General features: G+C 39.7%; 1 long non-coding RNA gene across 1 annotated transcript; it reads left to right on the top strand.

Annotated features, from left to right (window-relative positions):
• The first annotated feature begins 1,977 nt into the window (after positions 1 to 1,977).
• On the top strand, positions 1,978 to 5,354 carry LOC119307547. The gene is made up of 3 exons (XR_005149363.1): positions 1,978 to 2,341; positions 3,025 to 3,117; positions 4,893 to 5,354. It is a non-coding gene; the product is annotated as an uncharacterized LOC119307547 (long non-coding RNA).
• The last annotated feature ends 4,491 nt before the right edge of the window (positions 5,355 to 9,845 follow it).

Raw genomic sequence — 9,845 nt, 5'->3', positions numbered from 1 at the left:
AATTTCTTGAAATGGCAGTTACGACGAGACACTTTTTACCTGATAGAGTGATATTGGTTGCATGTTCATATGGTGCCTAGCTTTCATTTTTTCTAATTTTGTTGAAATGCCTTCCGCTTACTGTTTTTCATACATATTCCATCCTCCTATCGTACGTGTGAATATGAAATGCTGTATTTTTTGTATATATTCCATCCTCCTATCCTGCGCTTGCCTTACATCAAAGTAGTGTTCATCTGTATCAATCATCAACCAGATATGCAGAGCTAATTTTATTCATCTTCTTGTGGTTTTGACTTCATAAGGCAATATCAGAAAATAGGAAGGAAAAGAGTAAGTTAGAGGATGTTGGTGGTACTCCGCACCGACGCAAACAGAGACTCTCTAGATTTGCCACTTCTACTGCTAATGAAGTTGAAGTCCCAAGTCTACATGATGAGTTCATCTCCCGTACTCCACCATCGCAGGTGCTTGCTCTAAGTTGACAGTGTGATAATTGATTTCATGTTGCATATGTTGTCTAGCTTGTATTTCTTATATTTTGATTAAATTGCACCTGCTGAGTTTATACGTTATACATGTGCATATGACATGGCTTTCTGTGTCTAGAATACACTGCATCTATCTATCATACCATGTTCTTACATCAAAGTACTGTTGTTGTGTATCCCGCATCAGTAACTCATGATTGGACGCTTTTAACATGGCAGTTTGATAGTGGTTGCATCTTGCATTGATTTATATGTTGTACTGCTTCTAATTTTCTAATTGCCACTTATGACAAGACACTTTTAACTTGGCAGAGTAATATTGGTTGCATCTTTCATATGGTGTCTAGCTTGCATTACTTCTATTTTCTTGAAAACTAGCATGTGCACCCGCGCATTTGCGCGGCTAGAAAAACTTTTCTGTATTTTATTAGACTTCTATTTAGTACCTTTGTATCATGGTGTTTACCTTTGTAGGACTATGTATTTTTATTTCTTATTTACTTGTTATTTTTTGGAAGAGTAATTTGCTCTTCCATGTTTTTTCTTACTTAGTGTATTCCAAGGCATGTATCCTATCAGGATGATATGCACCAGTGGTTATGATGTACAAACTCTTACGATTTTCTTAGATAATGGTATAATTTGGTCATGTAAGATCACACTTAGCATCTCAGGGAGAAACGTTGATTCGAACATTCATAGTGCTTCCCAAGAGTAACAAAATTGTTCGGCTGGGTCTTAGGTCATTGGCATCGGGTCATCAATATTAGATTGTGATGAGAGCTCGATAGTGAATGACATGTGTTGGATTTGAGGAAAATGTTACACATTGTAAGGAGATTGATGGAGAAATAGCAAGATGTGAAGAGTGTCGCTAACATAAGTTAGATTCTGATTTATTTTATATTTTGGATAAATGACTTCCATTTTTTTCAAACATGTTGATTTTCTTTACGTGACATTGCACAGACGTTTTAAATTACTGTGTGTTGGAAACCTCTGTATTTAAATCTTTTAGGTTCGTATATGCGGTTCTTGTTCTTTAAATTATCTTCATTTGTTATTTTAGTTTTCGCGCCCATTTTTTCTTTTTTCCTTTGTTATAAATTTTCATATACAATATCCTCTTTACCCTTCTCAATCCAGGCTAACCAATTGGTCCATGTGCTTCCCATCCGACCATGTGTACGCCTCTGTTTATTTGGAAGAATGTGTACGTCTCTTTCTTCTATCAGGGTAAAACACATTTCATTTCCTTTCTTCATCGTCTTTGAAAGAGCATAAGAAAATCGAGGCTGCTGCCCCACATTTGAGTGCCCCTGCCCGTGTTTTGCCGTGTATGACCAAACCTAAGTACAAAACTCGTACTGGCCCATCTACGGTGAACTCCCCCATTTTCTAAAATAAAAATAAAAGAAAAAATTGTTATCATCTCAGTCTATCCCCTGTTCCACACAGCATGCGGCCACGTATCAGCCCTCCAAACCGCATTCCAACGGACAGCAGTGAAAAATTACCCCACACATACGCACCTCAGGCGTTCCAGCGAAGCAGAATGAGAAAACGGTGGGGAAAAGGAAAGATTAGAGCCTCCTCCGAGCAGCCGAGCGGCACCGCCGCGGAGGAGAGGCTGCGCCGCGCAGCCGTGAGGACCGGAGGAGACTACACCACCGGTCCGGGAACCTGTTGCCATGAACCGCCACGGCGGCATGGAAGGAGCACCGCTGCGGATTGGGGAGGAGCGCCGTCGCGGGCCTAGGGAGAGCGCTGCCCGGACCAAGCTCCCTGCTCGACCGATCAAGGACTCTCGATTCCGGCCGCCTGTAGCACATCAGGCCATCAGCTAACAGGTCCCTTATCTTCTCCCTCAATTAGTTTGTGGTTCTGACCGCCCGCAATACAAACCAAACTGAACTGATATGCGAGCCCGCAGTACAAACAAAACTGAACTTATCTTCTTTCTTTGAATATACGCCTGGGTTTGACATTTAGATATAACAGTTCTAAAAATTACATATCGTTCTGAAAATTAGATATTGTTAAATTTAGGAAAAGCTACAGCAATTAATCGTAGCTAACTGGTTGTATGGATTCACATGGTTTCCCATAACTCTTTTCATAGCTAGCTGATCACTTGGTGGAGGACAATACGTGCACTACTATTCTTGATCAAGTCACTTTTCAGTGTATTATGTTTGAGCTCACCAATGGTGATGTAGTCAACATATATCTCTTCTGCTCCTGTCAGCTAACCTGTTTGTGCCGAGGCCTTATGTCTGGGTGATCATTCTTTTCACTTTCTCTGTATCTTCTACCTTTCATGAACCAAAAGATCATATTTGGAGCTGGTCAAGAAAGAGAATATATTAAATTTGTTTTTGTACTTTCTTTAGTGCTGAAAATTTATGCCTTTATTTGCCATTGTATAGTGACCATCCAGAAAATTTATGCCTAAATTAGATATCTCTATATCTTTATATAGTGGATTTGCTTTGCTACTAAGTCTAAAAATGGGAACCTTGTTTTTGGTCAGAATGGCAGCACCGGGCAAAGCTAGCGGTATGCAACAACAGAGAGGCTCTTGATTTGCTTATATCTGGTTCTGCTATTAAGTTACTGAAGCAAGGTATGTTCCTGTCTATTGTGGTGGTGTCATATAGATTTGCCAAAGTATAGTTTCTTCAAATTGTGAAGTGAATCGTAATGTCTCAAGCTCTGGTCTTGTAGTATGTTCTTGTATATTGCGTTGGCCTCGTACAAAGTCGGATAAATTAGCATGTACATAAAGGAAACTACTTGAACAAAGTTTCAATCTGTTTGGACTAAGAATATTGTTAACATTCACACACTTAATCTAATAAGTGTCCTTATTCTGGTTGATGTCAGTTACTCTTACTTACCTTGGTCAATACAAATAGTTTGTCGTACTATTTACTTAATCTTCATCTTCAAGCATTGTATTTTTGGTTTTTGCTTTAACACATCTCTTGTTCCCGCGGACACCTTTTTCCTATTGTTCTGGCGAATTCATCTCAGTGCATTCATTCTCTGAGTCGTCTGATATCACAACAGATCTCAAGTCTTCTTTTATTGCCACTGTTGGGCTCATGTGTTGTTGCTGCTGATATTTTGTCTTGACGCCCATCTTTGTTTAATGTACTCCAATTACTGTCAATGTGGTTTCTCTTTCACACGCATCAGTTCACATGAAAGTTTGCCAGGTGAATCTTTATTATTCTGTGACTGCATACTTATAATTTTTAAAAATTAGACACATCTCTAAGATCTGAAGTGTACATAGTTAAAAAACCAATCACCTCTTTATCTCGCATGTTCCTTCTTCATTAACATGGTGTCCACCTCATCATCCATCAATTCCTGTGCAACATATGTAAGATGAGTTAGTTAAGGAATTCTAAAGATGGTACTTCATATTTTTCAAAAAAGTTTAATGCACCTTTACCTCCTCGACTTTATCGTTCAAGTAGAGCATCTCAAGGCCATCATCAGGCAAAAATGTTCTTTTTACTGCATAGTTTTTTGTGCGACAGGTCTGATTATATCATTGAAATTGAATCAAAATATAAGTTTTTTCCACATATTTTTTTAATAATCTTTGGTGCATCTTATGATTGCCCATCTAGTGAGTTCAGCAAGTTAGATGTAGATGTATAAAGCAAATTATTCTTCTCACCACGGGCTTCATTTGTGTTAGTTGTCCAATGACATGTATATTTGGAGATTATTGATATAACAATTAGAAATATCAATTATATGGAAGTCGTAATTACAACTATCAACATACCTGAGCATTGTGTATCTTTTTCTGTCCTTTCTTGTAGTGTGTCCATGGTAGCAAACTCGCGGCAATAATTCGGAAAAACTTTCGAAGATCCTTTTACCTTTTACCTGTGTAATGCAAAAATATATTTTAATTTCATTTCTCACTGGCCTATATTTTTTAATTCCAACTCCTTAACATTGTTGAATGCATAAATAGATTTCTTATTGATCTTTGATCTAAACATGTCTACTAGATTCTTCCAAATAGTAACATGGATTGTTTCAGCCTGTCAAAACAATCAAATATGGTTAGTGACTGCATCTTAACTTGAAAAAACTGCAATTAAATATATAAAAACCGACATGCTCATCCATCAGTATCATATCTAGGCTAGTTAGCTCATGGGTCGTAGGATTGACTGAATCCCACACTCATTGTGTTCACTTGAATGTTCTAGTTATGTCCCCTCATAGTTAAGTCGCTGAACTTCTTGTATGTGATAGTGTTATGTCCTCAAAATTAATAGAAAACAATAAGTAATTAATACATGATTTATGAAGATTCTAGGCAGAAAAAGTAAGCTTGCTAAATAACAATCACCAAATCTGATGATTCAGGCAAGAAGTGCTTTGGCGTGAGTTCTTCCAACGTTGACTGGAGCAATTGGGCGTGGCTTTGTCGGGCGCCGGGCATGCTTTGGCATGACTTCATTGGACGTCGAGTGAAGCGGCTGGGCATGGATTTTCGTGGTAGCTCTGTCGACTTCAATATGTTCAAGTCGTGGTGGTTGTCGACTTCAAATTGATTGGTGTGTCATTGTGCGACTGCTTGTACTTGCTTATATGGGTTGAGGTCGCTGGATTTGAGGTGGCCGAGATGTCTGGAAATATGATCATGACCTTGTCCTATTTTAATTTTTCGGAATTTTCATCACGTGGGATATGATAGTTATCCCTATTTGTGTAGGTTTGCATTTCATTCGTTCTTGTTTTGGATTTTTCATTACGGGAGATACGTATCCAACATGGATCCTTTCCAAACACTTCCAAGTTTTATCTCAACATTAATTGCTTTTTTAATTGCTTATAGCACGTAGTACATGGCAGTGCTTTTTTCCTCCCTTCTTTCCTTTCCTATTATGGTAGTGCTTTTTTTTCTCTCCCTTCTTTTCCTTCCTATTAGGACATGTAACGCTTACATCTCATGTATGTGCTGGACTATGAGACGTCCACATGTATGTCCGCGTGTATGTGCTGGACTTTGAGACATGCACATGTATGTGCTGGACTTAGTTGTAGTTTATATACTTCCAACTTTTTATTCCTACACCTTGTACGTGTCAGCTCAACTTATATAACTTTTGGACGTAATGTAATATCTTTAAATCTTAGCCGTAAATATTACTAATCAACGGTGCATATTATTTTAACTTATGTGGAAGAACGTGGTGTGTTATTTGACTTCAATTTTAATTATATAATAGATCCTTCTGCTTAGTTTGCACATCGTAGTTGTGAATATCTCATGCCGTCCTATTTTTCTTACATGTTCCATCCTCATACGGTTGTCTTACATCAAAGTATTGCTTGTCTTTATCATGCATCAATGAGTTCTGAAAAGTGATTTTATTCTTTTGTGTTGTGGGTACAGCTTGACATGGCAAAGTCAAAAAAAAGCAAGGAAAATAATATAGTAGGGAGTGCTGTTACTCGTCGGGTGAAACGGAAAAGGTTCTACCGTCGAGATTCTACTGGTACTTATAGTGCAGTAGATGGTCCAAGTCCACCGGCTAAATCTACAAACACAGTATCACCTGCTCCACCAGCTACAGCATCTGCTTCAACTGTACCAGCATCTCAACCAGTTACTCGTTCGTTTGCTCCGGAACTGGCCAGTTCCCAAGCTGCCTTCACACCTAACACTACTTCCGAAGCACTGCTGACACAACAGGACTTGGCAAGATCAGATGAACCTCATGAGCATCAACACCAAGACGGTACCTGACCGAGTCAAGTTGCAGTTGCATGCTCCTTTATATGTACTCTCACAGTTTGATGTACACTAACACTTTCCATATTCGTTGTTGAACTAGCACCACGGCGCAAGCGGAAACAGACATCAGGGATAATGCTTGACAGATTAACAAAATCTAAAGGAGGAAGAATGGAGATCCATTTTGGGGCAGGTTTAAAAAGGCCACGTGATGCTACAGAGTCAGCCAAGTTAGTATCAGAGGCAGCCGTTGCCGTTAGGTGTCATGCGTGTATCCTCCCAACCTGGATTCAGTACAGGAATGAGAAAGACAATACCCAGTTTAACACCTTCCTTGACCATTTATCCGTAAGTAATGTTATTCATCGCAATTAGTAATATTGTCTTGCTCGGTCCCATACTTTCTAGCTCCCTCCTAATAAGACTCACATTCTTTTTTCAACAAATGAGGTTCAAGTTGGATCTGAAAGATGATGCAACTAAACAAGCATGCACTCATGTTTTTCAGTCTGCTCTACGACGGTATCGGTACCACCTTAGAAAATCTCACTTTGAAGGCAAGGCTAACAATGAAATCGCCCAAACATCTCCAGTGGAATATATTACGGATGAAAACTGGACAACCCTCGTTAAACACTGGTCTGATCCAAAGTATCAGGTAGGCTATATGTATTTGATCAGACCACATATTGAACTTGTATTTATGTATGTGCCTTACAAGTGTATCTTCTTCTAGGCTAACTGTTTGAAGAACAAAACCAACCATTGTAAAGTGAAATTCCAACAGACAACAGGATCTCGTAGCTATATTGCACACTGCGAGGGTCTTGTAAATAGCTGCTACTTCCTTCTTTTTTTGTGCCATATTATCGTACCTATATTGACTTGTTCCAAATACAGAGGAAAGCCCGTGCTGAACAAAAGAACCTGAACCGAATGCAGTGCAAATCTTCAAGGATTGCCACACCGGCAAGATGAAGGGCATGATCACACCAGTTCAAGCCGCTGTTGTAAGTCCTTACTCCTCCTGCCTTGAACTGATTGGTACTGTGATGTGTTCATTTAACTACTTGGTTTGCAGCCAATGTCAGTTACTCTGTTCACTTTTATACACAGTTGTCTTAACGTATCATTTCACCTTACATGGTTTAAAAGAGATGAAGGATATTCTTTTGGTCTTAATCTGTAATCTAGTTGTTATGTTCACGTGCGCACACAATGATTTTATAGGGAAAATTTTGTTTTTGCCACTCCAGATTTTGCCAATTTTCCTTATGCCACTCTAGATTTTATCATTTCACCTTTGCCACTATTACTTTTGGACAATTGTCACAATTGCCATTCCCGTGGCAAAAGCAAAATTTTCAGAGTGGCAATTGTGATAATTGTCAAAATTTAAGAGTGGCAAAAATGAAATAAAATTATTTTTCTTTTGCCACAAAATGGCAATTGTGATAATTGTCAAAAATTAAGAGTGGCAAAAGTGAAATGTCAAAATCTAGAGTGGCATAAGGAAAATTGGCAAAATCTAGAGTGGCAAAAACAAAATTTTCCCATGATAAAATAGCATGTTTGTTTTATATCTGTTTGCCCATGATATGAATGATGTCATACTATGTTCATCCTACTTTAAACCATGTCTCTTTATCCTTAGATGTCAACGAATGTGAGGAAATAGACAATACAGTAGGCATGCTACATGGACATATGTTCCGAAAGTGATTTTATTATGTAGTTGGCACTACAATACATGCTAATGTATTACAGTAGTTCACCAAAATAAGTTATGTATAAATTTTTAACCTACTTTGTTTGTTTTTGTCTCATTATTAACTTATCTGGTACACTAATCTACAAGTTCAAACTTTCAGGAAGCTATGGAACAAATGATTGAACAACCACAACCACCTGAAGGTGACGAGGCTACTACAGGCACAATGTCACCTCTTGCTGCAGTGTGTCAGTATCTCTCCACTAATAGTGCAAAAAGCACCTTCCTGCGTAATTCTGGGTTGGTTGTCAAGGTAACCTCGTCCAAATCACCTTCTGAACAAAATCTTCCTGCTAGATAGAGTGATATATCTGTGCTCCAGACACAAGTCCAATCCCTAATGGACGTTATTTTGGAAACAAGAATAGTGGTTGAGAAATGTCGTCAAGATATGAATGGTTTTGAAACTAGACTATCAGACATTAGCTTCGTTGTTCAAGAGGAATGACGGAAAAAAGGTGGAGATCGTGCTGCTCCATCAGATTCTACAGCCTGAAACATTAGCTCTCGGGTCAAATGATCTGTGCTTCTATACATCTGATGGTGCTTTTATCTAGAAGGACTGTAAACTTTATGCCAACAGACCTTTTGTTGTATGGTTGGAATTTATTTTGTTGTGATACAACATTTATGATGCTGCCATAGGCTGCAGTAATTAAGACGTCATTTTTGTATAGTGTAGGTCTATCTTAGTAATGTATTCGGCCGAAAGCTTCGTAGGAGCCCAACATGCCAACATTCGTCGGGCCCATTCCAATTGGGCTAAAAACGATTATGGGCCGAAATTGGCATGTAGCCCACTAAAAATATCTGGGCTTAAATCAACATAAGCTTTCATATTTTTCTGGTAGGCATGTGCCCATAGTGGGCCTTTAACAGGCCTAAACATAATTTGGGCCCTCAGTAAAAATAGGCCGTTTATAGGTGTAAATATCTTGAGCCCATAAAAAACATGGGCCTTTAATAGACCGAAAGTGAGATTGGGCCCTGATTGTGCCAAATAACCCACTGGACTTAGCAGGCTGAAATGGTGGCCCATTTACGATGTGGATATTTGTCAGGCCGAAATTCGGACGGGCCGTAAATGCGCCGACCTAATACACGGGTCTTTAACAGGCCAGAACTTCGGTCGGGCTAGATTATCATCATTTTTATATGGGCCGTTAATGGGCCCGATATGACGTTGGGCCACATATGGCCCATGGTTTACGTCCGGCGTTAACAGGCCAAAAATGACAACAGGTCAAAAGTGGCCCAAATCTATAGTGGGCCTCTAACAGGCCGAATGATAGACATGGCCGAATATGACCCAAATCCTTCACGATCGTTTATGGGCCGAAAGTTTTGATGGCCTGTAAATGGGCCCAAATGAAGCCGGACCTTTAACAGACCGGGCCGTAATTCGGCCCAATTACTTAGCGGACTGTTAACGGGCCAGAAGTGACCATGGGCCACATTGATGACAAGTTTAGACCAAGTCGTTGACGGGCCGATTTGACAGAGAATGTTGGGCCTTTAGCTGGGACGGCCCATTATGGTCTGCAAAATCTTGTGGGCCTTTAGCTGGGCCGACCCATTGTGGTCCGCAAAATCTTGCGGGCCTTTAGCTAGGTCGGCCCATTATGGTCTGCAAAATCGTGTGAGCCTTTAGCTGGGCCGGCCCATTATGGTCCGCTAAATTTTGTGGCCCTTTAGCTGGGTCGGCCCATTATGGTCCGCTAAATCTTATGGGCCTTCGGTTGGGCCGGCCCATTTAAACTTTGTGGGCCACTTTTGGGCCGGGCCACGTGCCAACATATCATAGGCC

Source organism: Triticum dicoccoides, chromosome 5B (assembly GCF_002162155.2).
Source record: "Triticum dicoccoides isolate Atlit2015 ecotype Zavitan chromosome 5B, WEW_v2.0, whole genome shotgun sequence".
In the NCBI taxonomy this organism is placed as follows: domain Eukaryota; kingdom Viridiplantae; phylum Streptophyta; class Magnoliopsida; order Poales; family Poaceae; genus Triticum; species Triticum dicoccoides.
Note: the sequence above shows the minus strand (reverse complement) of the source record. Positions and strands in the feature narration are given on the sequence as shown.